The sequence below is a fragment of the Rana temporaria genome, chromosome 2 (genome assembly GCF_905171775.1).
Source record: "Rana temporaria chromosome 2, aRanTem1.1, whole genome shotgun sequence".
Lineage (NCBI taxonomy): Eukaryota > Metazoa > Chordata > Amphibia > Anura > Ranidae > Rana > Rana temporaria.
This window is the reverse complement of record NC_053490.1, coordinates 114859267-114873668: the sequence shown is the minus strand read 5'-3', so window position 1 is coordinate 114873668 and position 14402 is coordinate 114859267. Positions and strand designations below refer to the sequence as shown.

The window sequence follows — 14402 nt, the reverse complement described above, 5'->3', positions numbered from 1 at the left end:
GGTCTTGATACTACCAAATTTCCATGGCAGTTGAATATCAGAAGACAGCATTTATATGTTCTTTGGGCTTCTATCAATTTACTCACATCTCACATGCCAACAAGGCAACATTCCAAAGGTTAATAGAAAGAGTTTTGGGTGGCCTAGTACCTAGGGAATGTCTTGTGTACAGATGACATTATTGTGCTTAGGGCTACACTAAAAGAGCATGAAGAATGACTCATGGGAGTATTACATTGCCTATAGAAGAGTGACTAAAATTGTCAGCAGACACATACAATGAAACTTATTTCATTTATTTTCACTGCATCCAGGGTGGCGATAGCTAGATCCTGGAGGGCACCCATGGTCCCCTTCTACTTGGTAAAAGCTAAGTTGTCATGATTAATGAACGCCTCTCGGCAAAACTACTGGATAAACAGCCCTTTTTTGACAAAGTCTGGGAACCATGGATAAAATAACTGTCTGAGGGATTATGATATACTAGTACGGTTTAGTGGAGAACAACAGGGGTGCATATCTCCTCTCTTTACTTTTTTATCCCCTTCTTTTCTTCTCTTTTCTCTTATTCCATTTACATTCCTTTCTTCTCCTATGTTTTGATTGGGAGGCCGAGATGGGAGTTTGTACCGCATGATAATGTGGTGTGAATCCCTCCTCTTCCTCTTCAAGAGACCTGTAGAGTGTCTACTTGTTTCTTTTTATTTACTCGCAATAGGTTTCTCATGTAGTTTACTGAGTTGGAGTTTAAGGAGATGAGAGCCACAATAGGAACCCTTGTTAAGATATGCTGTATTCCTCGCATCTCTTGTTACTCTTTTTTTTTTCTCTCTTTGGCGACTTTTTGTACATGGAAACGATTATCTCATGTAAACAATAATTTGCTTTGAAAACTTGTTATGGATAATTTTCAATAAAAACTATTGGAAAATTAATTTTCAGCAGACAAGTTCATCAGTCACCTATGTGGGTCACATTGTCTCTGCTAAAGGAGTGGGCACTAATCCACCACATACTACCGCATATTTGTAGAAGGGTATTCTCTTGAGGACCACTGGACTTCTGCATGTGAAGAGGCTATCAGATTGTTAGGATCCCTTTAAAAATTCCTTTATTTCTCATTCATTCATATCAACATACACGCACATACACGCACATAAACCAACAAAAGAAAAGAAAAAACATTAAAATAAATAAAATATAAAAAACTAAATGTTTTACTTTTTTAATTTTTTTTACCTTTCTTCTTCCTCCCTTTCTCTCATAGAAATTGTGTTAAGTTCGCTGAAATTCGTCCCATTGTTGCCACATTTTTGGTAGTTGATTTTTTTATGAACACTTCCTCCCTTATCTTTCTTTCCATATGTTGTATTTCGTTCATTTCGTATATATCCATTCAATTATTGTTGGGGTTTCCATCTTCTTCCATCTATGGGCTATTATTGTTCTGGCCGCTGTAATCATGTTGTGAAAGATATCTGATTTTATAGTTTTTATTGATCTTGATGTTATATTATATCCTTTATATATAAATGTATCTCTACGCCAAGCTGGAATTTTTGGTGCTTAAAGGTGTTGTAAACCCTTGTGGTTTTTCACCTTAATGGATTCTATGCATTAAGGTGAAAAACCTTCCGTAGTGCTACAACCCCCCAGTGCCCCCATTTTATTTTACTCCCCTCTAGCTCTAGCTGGTGTCTTGTGTCCTGATTGGATAGATTGATAGCAGTGCAGCCAATGACTCCAGCTTCTGTCAATCAACCATGGGAGGACATGGGAGCACACCCTCATGGGTGTCCCATAGGAGAGCGCTTTTCCAACTGGGCACTCAATGTGGGGAGGAGCCACTAACGCCACTGAGGGACCCCAGAAGAAGGCAATTCTGTGCAAAACGAACTGCACAGTGGAGGAAAGTATGACATGTTTGTTATTTAAAAAAAAAAAAAAAAAACACAAGGGTTTAGTAAAAATGCTGATTGGATTTCTGTATAGGGCCATGAGTGCCAAAGACCAAGAGGTCTTGAGGCAGGCTCTGCCTATCGAGTGTGGTCCATTCCTAAGAGATTGGACAAAAATTAAGATAGACAAATGACTGCCCTATCGTGTGGTTTCATATCTTAACCACCCTGGGAGACAACAACTGGTTTTCCCATATTGTTTGCGAAAGATGGTCTTCAGAAGTCTGCATGATCACCATGGTCATCTGGGACCTGAGAAAATGGCCTAGTTCAATATGATCTTGTTGAAAATGCAACAGCATGTGTTATGCACTTTGAAGTATAGATGGTGCGTTAGTGATATACTAGCGCCTTTGTGTTTTTATATATATATATATATATATATATATATATATATTGTAAGGGGTTAGCTCGGTAGCGGGGTGTGTGACCCCCTGGATGGGTTCACTACACACTGAATTTATACAGACAGGCAGTCGAAGACGGTTGAAAACAAAGATTTTGGTTTATTCTTCCATCTTGCTGGAAACAAGTGCAAGCCTCCAAACAGCATAAACAAAATCAAACATAAAATAAACCCTGGCCAATTTGGGCGTCTACCTTCCACACAGGAACCTATCTATGGAGTCTGGCACAGCCTAGTGCTGGGCAGACACTGCTGGTCATACAGCAGAAAAACAATAGTCTTTTGATTTTTATCACACAGAAAAATCAATCCTCTCCTCACCTCCTCAGAAGACTTTCAGTACACTGCTCTCCTTCCTCACAAAGCCTCAGGATGCAGCAATTCAGTGGCAATCCTCTGGATTACTTATAGAGGCCTAAATTGCCTCATTCTGAACAGCTGAAGTTTTCCAACGCCCTTAGACCTTTTCTGGCTGCTTTTGCAGCCGACGCCTAATAACAATTGGTGTATTGTCTAAACAAGGCAGAAATGTATGTCCCGTCTGTGACAACACCCACAGATTTACCTGACTTCCTGTCACTATATATATATATATATATATATATATATATATATATATATACATATACATATATATATATATATACACATATACACAGTGCCTTGCGAAAGTATTCGGCGCCCTCGAACTTTGCGACCTTTTGCCACATTTCAGGCTTCAAACATAAAGATATATAAAACTGTATTTTTTTTTTGAAGAATCAACAACAAGTGGGACACAAACATGAAGTGGAACGAAATTTATTGGATATTTCAAACTTTTTTAACAAATAAAAAACTGAAAAATTGGGTGTGCAAAATTATTCAGCCCCCTTACTTTCAGTGCAGCAAACTCTCTCCAGAAGTTCAGTGAGGATCTCTGAATGATCCAATGTTGACCTAAATGACTAATGATGATAAATAAAATCCACCTGTGTGTAGTCAAGTCTCTGTATTAATGCACCTGCACTGTGATAGTCTCAGAGGTCCGTTTAAAGCGCAGCGAGCATCATAAAGAACAAGGAACACACCAGGCAGGTCCGAGATACTGTTGTGGAGAAGTTTAAAGCCGGATTTGGATACAAAAAGATTTTCCAAGCTTTAAACATCCCAAGGAGCACTGTGCAAGAGATAATTTTGCAATGGAAGGAGAATCAGACCATTGCAAATCTACGAAGACCTGGCCGTCCCTCTAAATTTTCAGCTCATACAAGGAGAAGACTGATCAGAGATGCAGCCAAGAGGCCCATGATCACTCTAGATGAACTGCAGAGATCTACAGCTGAGGTGGGAGACATTGTCCATAGGACAACAATCAGTCGTATACTGCACAAATCTGGCCTTTATGGAAGAGTGGCAAGAAGAAAGCCATTTCTTAAAGATATCCATAAAAAGTGTCGTTTAAAGTTTGCCACAAGCCACCTGGGAGACACACCGAACATGTGGAAGAAGGTGCTCTGGTCAGATGAAACCAAAATCGAACTTTTTGGCAACAATGCAAAACGTTATGTTTGGCGTAAAAGCAACACAGCTCATCACCCTGAACACACCATCCCCACTGTCAAACATGTTGGTGGCAGCATCATGGTTTGGGCCTGCTTTTCTTCAGCAGGGACAGGGAAGATGGTTAAAAAAAAAAACATTTTCAATAGTTTTTATTTGAATTTTGAGTTTCATACATAAACAAGTTGTACTCATTACTTTTAAATACATTAATAAATAATATCGTGGAGCACAAAAGACAAAAGGAAGAAACAATAAGTGTGGATTCACATAAATACATGAATCCATGTAGAAGAAGAGAACATCAATCTTCTGAAACATCACATTAGATAAGTACCTTCATGTGATACTCTATTAAGTCAAAATAGCTATAATTTCAGGACAAGAAATACAATTGATAAAAATATTCATCATACCCAAGTATGGTCATGATGATGCCATATTCGGGACAGAATTTCCATATATAATGAGTTATCCAGGAATTGAACATATAGATAAATATCTACTCCTTGCGTTCGAACCATGCTCTCCAGGGGGCCCATGAGACATCGTGTTTATGTAAAGTATTCAGGGAGATAGCTAGTAAACGTTCATACGTCATGTGGAGATTGGCCAGATCAATAGCTTCAATAGCAGATGGAGGGCAAGAGTCCCTCCATTTCCTAGTGATAGACAATCTGGCTGCAAGAAGCAGGTGGATTATAGAATTTCGTAGACTGTTCGGAAAATTGTCTATACCTAGGGACAGTAATGCCAATGCAGGGTTAGATTTTATCCTGGTACAGTACCTGTCATAGCAGTTATTATACTGAATATGTCCCCCCAGTAATTTTGGAGTTTAGGGCAACTCCATAATATATGGAGTATATCACCCCTATCTCCACAAAGTCTCCAGCATTCGTCAGAGTGTTGCCTACTAAATTTGGATAAAACGCTAGGCGTATAATACCATCTTAAGGTAATTTTGACCGACAATTCCCAGAGAGATGTGCAGTTAGAGGTTGATTGATTCATTCTACATGCAACATGCCACTGTTCGCATGTAAAAGAATAATCCAACTCTTTTTCCCATTGCAAGTGGGAGGGGGATTTTGTAAAGTGTCTCTTACCTTGAAGCGCATTATAAAAAAGGGTGATACCTTTTTTCTTAAGATTTGGAGATGTTAAAAAAGACCACACAAATGCGTGAATGTAAAGATTGGTAGTGGTCAATTTATTCAAGTAGCAAACTATTTTCGTGTATTGGCAGTAGCATTCTTGAGGTAGATCATAATCAGATTGAATTTTCTCAAAAGATTTAAGTACACCCCCAAAGTAAAGGTCTTGGATAAGTTTAATGCCCTGTACTTCCCATATGTCCAGGGGAACGCGACTCATAACAAGCTGTAAAACTTGAAAAGGAATATCCACTTTAATTTTTGGATCAGATAGGTCCGTAATTTCTAAAAACTTAAGCCATTTTGCAATGGATATTTTCATTGTTGGTGGAAGATGAGTGGGAATTTTAAATCCTACTTGTGATCCAAATAACCACATCTTAGTAGATCCTTGGATGCAATAAGTAGACTCAATCAATCCCCAAGTAGTAGTCGGGGAAGATTGAAACCATTCCTTTAACTGTGAGGGCGTGGCTTGCGAGCGACCGTGATGGCCGCTTAAGTGTTTGCTCTGACAGACCGCCGGGGGATTAACGGCAAAATGAGCTTCTCTGTCGCGGCTAATGGATTACAATCAGTGTAGATACCTGGAACGGAGGTGACCCGATGCTGACGCGCAATAGAAAGGACCAGAAGTGGGCTAAGAAGTTAGTTCACTTCTTTGAAATGCCGGTCGGAGCGGGTGACTTGGGACAAGATGGCGGAGATGACGATGCTTTACAACACACGTCGTCATACACGGACCTCCCTTATGTTAACCCCCGCCCACAGGTCAGTAATGTCCCGCAGCTTCGGGATTCGATATCCCCGCCGCATAGCCCTTCCTACTTAAGCCCTGCAAAAACAAAACGGGGGATGGATGGTGACACGCAGAGTATTCAGTCAAACATAGCAGCTGTCAGTCATGATCAGACAGGCCCCAATGCTGCGTCATCAATCCACAACTACCCCACATCAGGTATGCCAGTGATGGAAACCACCATGAAAGATATGCTCATTTCATTGCAAACATCCCTTATGTCTGATCTGTCCATCATGATGAATAACTTTTCTGTTGAACTAAAAGGGCTAGATAACAGAATGCTTACTATTGAACACAAAATGGATGATCAGTCTGGCACTGTCAGTGACCTAGTGGAGACATGTAAGGATCAGATGGAGGAAAGCAAATGGGTCAGATTTAAGCTCGCAGACCTGGAGGACCGCTCGAGAAGGTGTAATATAAAATTGAGAGGAGTACCAGAATCCGTGTCCCCTAATGATCTTGGAATATATGCAAACGATTTGATAGCTACTTTGCTGCCAGAAATATCTCAAATTGAACATACGATTGAGCGGATTCACTGTATACCAGGGGTCTCAAACTGGCGGCCCTCCAGATGTTGCGAAACTACAAGTCCCATGAGGCATTGCAAAGCTGACAAGTTACAAGCATGACTCCCACAGGCAGAGGCATGATGGGACTTGTAGTTTCGCAACAGCTGGAGGGCCGCCAGTTTGAGACCCCTGCTGTATACCCAAACCCAAACCCAAACACCTGGATTCTTCTGTTCCCAGGGACATACTTATGAAAATTAATTTCTTCCTCACTAGGGAAAAATTGCTTGCAAAAGCCAGATTCCTGAAGGTTTTACCTGAACCGTATAAAGATATTCAGCTGTATGCGGATTTGTCTCAGCACACTCTGAACTTGAGGAGACAGATGAAATCTATTACAAAAGCTCTATACGAGCATAAAATTACATATTAATGTAAACATCCTGCCACATTGCTGGTAACCGTTAACGGTAATACCACTGCTATTTCTGAACCTAAGGAAGGCGAGCGACTTCTCCATTCATGGAGTATAGTCCCTGAAGTATCTACAGAAGAATGCAGGGAAAAACCAAAGTTCGATGCCAACCTACGTGAAGGCTACCTTCTTCCTAAGGGAAAGTGAAGAGGGATGGAAGACTAGCTTCTTCTCCTTTTTCTCTTATCTTCTTTTATTCCAATCCACTTATACCCCCCGGTGTGTGTGTGTGTCTGTTTTGACACGTTTTATTATTCTTGTTTTGTTTTGGACATTACCCCCTTTTTTAGTCGGCTGAATTTTATACCCGACTTCTACAAATTCTATTGCTATCCCACTGCAATTTCCGCAACGGTGGAATATATTTTCGTTTAGTTCATTTGGTTAATTTTATATTTCTTATTTGTTTTACTTGTTGATTGTTTATTTATTTATTTATTTTTTATTTGGACTTTTTTTCTTTTAATTTTCTTTTTGCGTTAGTTTTCTTTTTTTTTCTAGTTGTCCAACAGTACCTGACTGGAATCGTCTATATAAGTCACACCTATTTTCAAGACATAGTATCATCTACGATTGATCTTCTACAACCGACGGTCGTCTTGGTTTGTGAGTATTTTTACACCTGAAATCCACATCACACTACGTCTATCAATTTTCTCTCTATTAACGCCAACGGCCTAAATCACCCAGCTAAGAGGTCTTCTGTGTGGAAAACGGCACTATCTCATGGTTGTGACGTTCTATGTGTACAGGAAACGCATTTTACTCTAGATAATGCTCCAAAGTGTCAGCATAGGAATTTTCCTCATATTTTTAAAGCCGATTACACCTGTAAACAAAGGGGTGTATTGATCACCATTCGGGACTCCCTGACTTTTAATTTATTGACATACAACTCGGATCCAGGAGGCAGATACATAATTTTGGTGTGCGAATTGGACAACGTCATATACACTCTAGTTAATGTTTACGCACCAAATGTCAGGCAAATGAGGTTCCATAGAACTGTTTTAAAAAAGATACGTGAATTACAGAAAGGTCATCTCTTAATTTGTGGGGACTTCAACCTAGTCCCTGATGTTGTTATTGACTCTTCTTCAAGTGCTAAAAGACTTGCTTCTCCTCTATCAGCCTTTTTTACAGATAATGATTTGTATGACACGTGGAGATGTTGTCACGCGGCTGAGAGGGACTATACGTTCCACTCCCCGCGTCACAACACATACTCCTGTATAGACTTATTTGTGTCTGACAAGTGGTTGCTACAAAATGTTATTGATGCACGCATTCATACTATAGCCTGGTCGGATCATGCTCCCATTAGTATGAAATAAAAAAATGCAAACTCTTTATCAAAAATCTTACCTATGGCGCATGAATAGCTACCTTTTACAACAACCAGAAAATGTGAAATATATTTCTCAGGAACTTGTTGAATTCTTTTCCAACAATATGGGTTCTGTATCCGACCCGGCTGTGCTATGGAATGCTCATAAATCTTTCATTCAAGGTCTTTTTATTCAACTAGGCTCACAAGCAAAAAAGAAACGTAACAAAAAATTTGAGGAATTAACAAAAAAATTTAACGAATTGGATCTGTCAAACAAGAGAAACCCCTCACCCTTACTCCAATGTGAAATCTTTAAATTGAGGCATGATTTACGCTCTATGCTCCTGGAGTCTTATGACTTTAGACTCCGGAGATTGAAAGCGAACTCATATGCCACGAGTAATAAGGCTGGGAAAATGATGGCGAACCGCATCAAAGGGTACAGGACTAAAACTAGAATCTCTCATCTTATTGATCCTTGTACTCAAGCAAAGATAACCAACCCTCAAAAAGTACATGATGAATTTAGTTCTTACTATAGCAAGCTTTATAACCTTAATAGGGATGGCAATATTCACCAACCTTCTACTGAGGAAATTCAATCTTTCCTCTCTCAAATTGTACTGCCCAAACTATCCGAGAACCATCTTAACCTACTTAATGCCCCTTTCACTGACATGGAAATTTCAGACACCATCGAATCCCTACATAGAGCCAAGGCGCCTGGTCCTGATGGATTCAATGGTGAATACATTAAATTGTTCAAAAAATTAATGATTCCCCATATGAAGAATGTGTATAACCAGGCTGCCTCCACATCTTCTTTTCCGAAAGAAATGCTATCTGCACTAATAATAACACTTCCCAAACCTGGAAAAGATCCGACCACCCCCCCAAATTTCCGCCCAATTTCCTTACTTAACATTGATATTAAAATATTCGCCAAAGCAATTGCAAATAGGCTTGTCAACATACTCCCCAGTCTGATTCATATAGATCAGACTGGATTCACTAAGGGTCGACAGACGTCTGATGCGACTAGAAGATTAATAGATGTTATTCATAATATAAACATAACAGGAACGCCTTCTCTGCTTCTTTCTTTAGATGCAGAGAAGGCGTTCGATAGAGTTAATTGGAACTATTTATCTTAGACCCTTCGGAAGTTTGGCTTTGAAGGTCTCATTCTGAAATCCATAATGGCCCTCTACTCAGGTCCCAATGCACGTGTTTTGGCTTCAAACCTATTGTCACAACCTTTCCTTATTTCTAATGGTACCAGGCAAGGTTGCCCCCTGTCCCCATCAATCTTTAACTTGATGATGGAACCTTTAGCAGAACATATCAGATCCAATTCCAAGATATCAGGTGTAACTATTGGTTCACATACCCACAAGATCGGCTTATTTGCTGACAATGTCATATTAATGTTGACATGTCCGTTCACTTCCCTGACTGAAATACAGCGAATATTGTCTTGGTTCGGTAAAGTATCGTATTACAGGGTGAATGCCTCTAAGTCTTCTATACTGGATATAGGTATTGATGCTGTGGCGAATAATCTTCTACAGCACCAATTTCCCTATACTTGGGCAGAAACTAGCATCCCATACCTGGGCATTCAGTTAACTAAATTCACTAAGTCTTTATTTACGCACAATTATATACCCCTAAAAAAAAAAAACTATAAACGGACTTATTGAATTTGGGAAAACACAAACTATCGTGGTGGGGTAGACTTTCTGCATTCAAGATGATCCATCTGCCTCAGGTTTTGTACTTATTTAGAAGTCTCCCCATCCCGGTCCCCATCCATTTTTTCAGAGCTTTACAATCACTTTTATCCAAATTTATTTGGAAAGGGAAAAAATCCAGGTGTGCCCATCACAAAAAAACTGACAGTTCCAGTCGGAGCCGCTGTACTAATGATCTGACGTTAGTACAGCCACCTCCCCCACTGAACTGTTGTGTTCTGACAGGGGGACGGCCCCCCACCTGCCAGAACACTCTGGTCCGCGCTATCCACCAATGGTCAAGAGCGTTGTTCGGGAGCTGGACGGCTGCTGGTTTTACAGCATGCTTGTTCGAAGAAGCCGGCCAAACAATCGGCTTCTGTCAGACCGGATGCCTCCCGACATTAGGCCAGTGTGTACGAGGCTTGAAGGTTTTGGTCTATCCAGCTCACGGGGGTAGTAGGAGTCATATTGTTTTGTAACATTGAAGTTTCATTCATTCAAATGGCTTTAATCACTTGAGGACCAGCGACATACCAGGATGATGCCTGCAGCTGCAAGCATCATCCCGGTATTGTCTTTTTCAGCCAACAGTCGGCTTTTTTGTAAAAGCATTCCTAGTGTCTAATTAGCTGCTGGATTGTTTTTACAAGCAGTGGAAGGTGACATCCCCCACATTTCCCGGAACCTTCAATGGCTCTCTGGCTCTTCCGTCCCACTGGGAAACCTGAGGGTTCAGCAAGCTGACTATAGAGCTTAACAGAGACTGGAAGGGCTCCAATCATCTCTATGGTATATGGTTGGGGATTGGGAGCTTGTCTCCTCCCACAGCTTTTCTCTACCAGCATGCTGCAGAACCCCAGTTCAAAAAGGCCGCCTTAACTTGACCACAGCATGTTGGTTCAGGCAAACAGAGCTACCTTTATGCTTTAAAATGTTCCACTCCCCCCAGAAAATTTAAAGTCAGCAGCTACACATACTGTAGCTGCTGACTTTTAATATTAGGACACTTACCTGTCCTGGAATCCAGTGATGTTGGCACCCCAGCTGAAGTTTCCATTGGCTCCCGGCTGCTGCCATTTTCTGTAAGGTAAACTGGCAGTGAAGCCTTGCGGCTTCCCAGCCAGTTCCATACTATGCATGTGCGAAGAGCGCTGCGCTTTCTGAATGCCCCGGTAGCGGCGTCAGATAAGCGGAGCTACCACTTTTGGGTGGAACTGAGCTTTAATTGGCTTTGAGAGCTTTATCAGAAACTGCAAAACCCTAATAAAAAATAAAGGTACGATTGGTTGATGGTGGCCTACCATGTACCATGGGCAGCAAGAGGAGACCGGACCAAGCAATCAGCTTCATAGTAGAAAGTTAATAGAGATATGCTGGTGGCACTTTAGAAACCATCAGGTTAGTGGAGTCCCATAAAAACACTAACATGAAATAAATCTTTAATAAACAAATGCATTCTACTTCATAAATTCAACAAGTGACAAGTAATATGTGTGAATTCTTAAGTAGATTAGATCATTTTAATGTGCCGTTATTGTTGTACAATGACTTCAGTATAATAATTTCTTTCATTTGTGTAAGCACACCAATATCACAACAAATTCGTTGTGTCTTTTCTGTTCATCCTTGCTGACAAAAAAAGAGAAAAATTTAGATTAGCCAGAACTCTCAACCACTGCCGTCTACAACTTCCATCTACCATTGCACACAAAATAATAGATGTGCATGTTAAGTGATCAGAAGCTTCCTTCTGGTTATATTCATTGTTCAGATAGCTATTTGTATAGCCAGCTGTAGACCTATTTTGCCAGTAACTTGGCTCTATATGGCAATAGATTACCTTTTAGGGTCAACAGTCCTATAAAGCCTTTAATAGTTTGTTTTGTGTGAGGTTTTTACAGATTTGGCAATACCCATGTATGGCAAAATCCGTTAATGCTTTATAAGTGAAAAGTTCATATTGTACAAATGAATTACCCTTGTAGGGTTACTCAGCATTTCTCTGGCACGTGTACTCGTTTAGGCTCATGCACACTATAATCTAAAAAAAATCCCCAAAAAACACCAGGTGAAAAATGCTGATAATAGCATTTTGTGCCAGCTTTTAGTAGCATTTTTGTAGCTTTTAGAAGCATTTAGGAGCAGTTAGGAGCCTTAGCATTGTATTGGCATTTTTGCAGTACATAAAGAAAAAATAAATCTGTTAGTAGCAGTTTGGAGCATTCAGCGTATTTTTCTGCTGGAAAAACGCTCAAGAAACTACGAAAACAATTTACTTTCTGCTCATATAAGCTGAAGCTCAAAAAATGCTAATAGCCTAAAGTAGTGTGCATGGACACATAGGATAACACTATTTAGCTTCTAGAAGCAGAAAAAAATTATAGTGTCCATTGAGCCTTAGTATCTATGCTTCAATATCAGGTTTAGTGCCTCTGTTCCTCCAGACAATTTGCCCAAAGTTCTGAAAACACATGCACATTGCTGTAATTGGTTAACAGAAAATAGCTGAACAAAAACATGTATAAATTCATGTTTTAGATAAAAATGTAAAAAATAAAAAAAATCTAATGTTTAAAATAAACTTTTTTTTTATAATAACCAAAAACTGACAAAACAAATTATATCAGCAACTTTGATTATAAAGCAAAATCCATTTCAGGCTCATCATAAGTCATCAAAATAATTAAAATAAAAACAACATAAAAAGCAATTTGGGTCTGGGAGAACATTTCTATAACAATTAAACTTTTTTTTTCTTTTTAAAAACAAGGAGAAATGGTAAACAAAGGGCATCATATAAAGCCAACAGCTGACCAATTTATTATAAAAGCATAGGTCTAAGGGGCTTATGGATTGTATCACAAGCTATCTGCAAATGGCAGTTACAGTTTATTGCATGAACAGTCTAGCATTATGAACCATATCAATCGAACCCCATCCCAAAAGGACGGCTTGAAACAGAAATGTCTAACTATTTAGGATGAAGGAATCGTTTTTCTATTTCTCTTCCTACGTAACTTCAAATCCAAGCAATAAAGTACATTTTTCCTCCATCTCCTGTAAAAAAAATATATAAAAAATACTCAAAATGGTGCTGAAATACAAAAATTCAGATTTGATATGTTAAAATAGAATGCAGAACACATGCAGATGCGATAAACAGAGCACTTAAAATCATACAAAAAAAAAAATTGAGCATTTGCCGACAGCATCCTGTCTTTACAGTATATCCCCAGTTTAAGGGGGGCAGCTACAACTACAACTGCATGTCATAGTAGTATGTGAATCAATGACACTTAAATACTGCTTACATTTCTTATGAGCGCATGTAGGGAGTACTCCCTTTTCCTGATTATGTCTTCTTGGCTTTATGTCTCTTTATGGTTGGATCAACAGGGAAGGCTCCTGCATCAGGAAGTGTGGAGCAGAGCTTTTTAAGAATAATGTTAATCTGGAAGCACATTTAAAAAAAATATAGGTACATTAACAAAAACACAAAACATGCATACATTTCACTACATTGTATGTTAAACTGAAAATAAATAACTTGCTCTCTCCTCCTTGTCAAGGATGTGTGGATTGAAGCAGAAGATGTTTGCAACTTTCTATACTCTTCCCCAGTTCCTTCGACCCTGTCCTGTAATTAAAATATCAAAATAACTCAGACCTGCAACTAAAATAGACTGATGTTAATATGTCTAATGTTCAAAATCCTATACTTGTTATAGTTGGACTGCAACCACCACAATTTGAAATTACATTGAAGAGAAGCACTGACAAGAGCAATTACATTTATAAATAAAAGGTAAAATGGGCTTATGGCATGACACCTACCTATAAGGACACGCCTCAAAATTAACCAGCCCCTTCCTGACCGAAGCACTTTTTACAATTTAGCACTGCGTCGCTTTAACTGACAATTACGCGGTCATGCAATGCTGTACCAAAACAAAATGTGCATCCTTTTTTTTTCCACAAATAGGGCTTTCTTTTGCCCGTATTTCATCACCTCTGCAGGGTTTTTTTTTTGCGCTATAAACAAAAATAGAGCGTCAAATTTGAAAATATATTTTTTTTTTACTTTTTGCTATAATATCCCCCAAAAATGTTTTAACCACTTCAGCCGCGGAAGATTTTACCCCTTCCTGACCAGAGCACTTTTTACAATATGGCACTACATTGCTTTAACCGACAATTGCGTGGTCGTGCGACGCAAGTAGCCAAACAAAATGTGTTCTTTTTTTCCCCATAAATAGAGTTTTCTTTTGGTGGTATTTGATCACCTCTGCGGATAATATTTTTTGCGCTATAAACAAAAAAATGCAACAGTTTGAATTTTTTTTTACTTTTTTTTATAATATCCCCAATTTAAAAAAACAAAACAAAATGTCTTCATCAGTTTAGGCCAATTTATATTCTTCTACATATTTTTGGTAACAAAAATTGCAATAAGCGTACCGTATTTTTCGCTCCATAAGACG

General features: G+C 39.1%; 1 long non-coding RNA gene across 1 annotated transcript; it reads right to left on the bottom strand.

The window, feature by feature from the left end:
• Window positions 1-10071: 10071 nt before the first annotated feature.
• On the bottom strand, window positions 10072-13821 carry LOC120929395. The gene is made up of 2 exons (XR_005747386.1): window positions 13233-13821; window positions 10072-12978 (listed from the first exon to the last, which is right to left on the bottom strand). It is a non-coding gene; the product is annotated as an uncharacterized LOC120929395 (long non-coding RNA).
• Window positions 13822-14402: the final 581 nt, after the last annotated feature.